We start from the raw sequence: 3,427 nt of genomic DNA, 5'->3' as shown, positions 1-3,427 counted from the left end.
AGAGTCCGTTTTTATAAGGCATAGCATTGGGCTGATCAAATTTTGGCGCCGTTGCCGGGGAGTTAACGGAATTATCAATTGCCATTGACAGAAATACAAAGATTCTTGTTGTAGTCAGTTTTCTCTCTACCAACTTTTTCATTGAAAATTTTGACGGTTGTTGATCTGGGTACACAGGTGCATGCCTAGAAATTCTACGAGGACTGGAGAACTGCTTGAAGGACTCTCAGACCCCGAGAAGACATTCCGGGCATTGAATCGTGCAAACAAAAGACTTCAACAATCACAACAAACACACCAACTCGAAATTGACATGGGCGACATAAACGACCCCAACGGGAACGTCAGGAATGAGCAATTGGCACCTCCTGTGCCTGAGGGTGCACTTTATGACTGGGCACAACCCACAGCTGACAATCTGGCTACTGCCATTATTGTGCCTGCGATACAAGCTGAATCGTTCCAGATCACAAATAACATGCTACACTTATTGCAGAACAAGGGACTTTTTTCTGGGACACAAACAGAAGACCCTCAGCAACACTTAAAGAACTTCCTGTCTATTTGCAAAACTCAAAGGCAACCGAACGTGACTCCGGAAGCAATCAGATTATTATTGTTTCCATTCTCGGTGACAGGAGCTGCTCAGGTTTGGCTAAACTCGCTTCCCATAAACTCTATAGCAACTTGGGATGAGTTGGTCAAGCAATTTCACAACAAGTTCCATCCTCCCAACAAGACCGCTCAACAAATTGATGAGATTGTGAGCTTCAAACAGAAACCAATGGAGACACTACACGAGACATGGGGCAGATTTAAAGGAATGTTGGTTATGTGCCCCCACCATGGTGTTCCAGAGCAGATGTTGGGACAACGGTTTTACATGGGACTGTCAGACAACTTGAAGAATATAGTTGATGCCTCGGCTGGTGGGGCATTCTTGAGCAAGACTTGGAGAGAAGGTCAGAATTTGCTCGACAAGATGGCGCAGAATTCGGGTTGGACATCTAGGGATGCACCCATCACTCCAGTGGTGCACTCAGTGCCTCTTGATCCTTCTAATACAATGGCTGAAAACATGGCGACTCTTTTGACGCAAATGAGCATCCTCACCAAAAAGGTGGAGGAATCAGGGCAGAAGCAACAGGTTCATATAGTAGACACTACCAATGGGGGCTTGTGCACATCTTGCATTAGCCAGCCAATTGGTAATCCATGGAATACAGAGCATGATCATCATCACCAGCACCCTGAAGATATGAACTATGTGGCTAACTATGGGGGTCAGAGGCAAGGTAATCAGAACTGGGGTCAGCAGACTCAGCAGCAGTACAGACCACCGCAGCCACAGTATAACGCTGGAAACATGGGAGGCATGAGACCCCCCAACAACATGGCACCGTATCCTAGACCACAAGGGTACAACAATCAGCAGCAAGGGTACCACCCACCTCAGCAACAGCAGGGTGGAAGACAGGAAGACGGGTTTGCAAGGCTTGAAGCAATGATGCAGCAGGTTATTGGGTCCAATGCTAAAATAAATGAAAGGGTGGATGCACATGATGCAGCTATCAAGAATATTGAGGTACAAGTGGGCCAGATTTCAATGTCACTTAACAATCGTCCTCAAGGGACATTACCTGCAGATACCCAAATCAATCCAAAAGATCAGGGCCCAAAGCAGCTGATGGCGGTGAGTCTACGAAATGGCAGGGATCTAGATGTTGAGCAAGAGAGAGCTCGAGAAAACATACAGGCTGAGACACTAATTCCAGTACCCATTGAGCTGGATGACTCTACGGGATTGACAGAGGTAACAGTTCAGCCTGCTCCTGAAGAAAAGAATATGCAGCAAGAGACCGAGACAGTAGCTGAGCCAGTAATTGAGACAGTAGCAGAGCCAATAGTTGAGACAGTAGCTGAGAAGGAGAAATCCCAAGTGATTGGGAAGAAAAGACCTCCTGCACCATTTTGGCCAAGCATCAAAAGGAGCAGTATAAAAAGTTCCTAGAGATGCTCAAACAAATCCAGATAAACATTCCACTGATTGAAGCTCTAAAGGAGATGCCGGGATACGCTAAAATGATGAAGGACTTGATGTCTCGGAAGTTTGACTTTCAAGACTTGTCGACTGTGACCCTTACTCAGACATGTAGTGCAGTGGTATCTAGACCTGTTGCTGAAAACCTATCTGATCCGGGTAGTTTTACAATTCCATGCACTATTGGGAACTATGCCTTTGCTAAGGCACTCTGTGATTTAGGGCCCAGCATTAACCTCATGCCCCTGGTCATTTATAAGAGGTTAGGCATTGGGAGAGCTAGACCTACCTCTATGTTGTTGCAGCTGGCCGACAGGACTGTTAAGCGTCCATTTGGGATTCTTGATGATGTGGTTATTCAGGTGGGGAAATTCGTATTCCCTGCAGATTTTGTAATCTTGGATTGCAAAGTGGATGAAGAAATTCCTATAATTCTAGGACGACCCTTCTTGGCCACGGGGAGAGCTTTGATTGATTGTGAGACTGGGGAGCTTAAGATGAGGCTCAATAATGAAGAAATTATATTCAATATGCAGAAATCGATGAGACGACCAAGTGAGTTCGCAAATTGTTCCCTTATTGATGCAGTGGATGTAATAGTAGAGGCTGATGATGAGACGTTGACGGTTGAGGATCCCCTTGCTGCATGCTTGACAAATTTGGATGAAGTGAATGGTGAGGATTTTGCAGAATGGGTGTTGGCACTGGAAGGAAAAGGGTTCTAGGAGAGAAATCTGGAGTTCGAGCCCTTGCACTTAGAAAAGAGAGAGACCCCTCCAGCTAAACCATCCATCGAGGAACCCCCTAAGCTGGAACTGAAGCCATTGCCAACCCACCTCAGGTATGAATTTCTGGGTCCTGACTCCACATTACCTGTTATTATTTCATCTGGTTTGTTAGATGTGCAGGTTCAACAGCTTCTACAGGTACTAAGGGAGTGTAAAACTGCCATTGGGTGGACCATGGCAGACATCAAGGGGATCAGCCTCGCATACTGCATGCACAAAATTCTGCTGGAAGAGGGGCACAAACCTTCCAGGGAACATCAGAGACGGCTAAACCCGAATATGAAGGAAGTGGTGAAGAAGGAAGTGATAAAATGGTTGGATGCGGGAATCATTTTCCCAATCTCTGACAGTAGCTGGGTTAGCCCAGTTCAATGTGTGCCTAAAAAGGGTGGCATGACGGTGGTAAAGAATGACAACAATGAACTTATATCAACAAGAACCGTCACAGGCTGGAGAATCTACATGGATTATAGAAAGTTGAATCTAGCCACCAGAAAAGACCACTTCCCACTTCCCTTCACTGATCAAATGCTGGATAGATTGGCAGGGAGGTCACACTTTTGCTTCTTGGATGGGTACTCAGGGTACAATCAGATCT

The sequence above is a fragment of the Nicotiana attenuata genome, unplaced genomic scaffold (assembly GCF_001879085.1).
Source record: "Nicotiana attenuata strain UT unplaced genomic scaffold, NIATTr2, whole genome shotgun sequence".
Classification (NCBI taxonomy): domain Eukaryota; kingdom Viridiplantae; phylum Streptophyta; class Magnoliopsida; order Solanales; family Solanaceae; genus Nicotiana; species Nicotiana attenuata.
Note: the sequence above shows the minus strand (reverse complement) of the source record.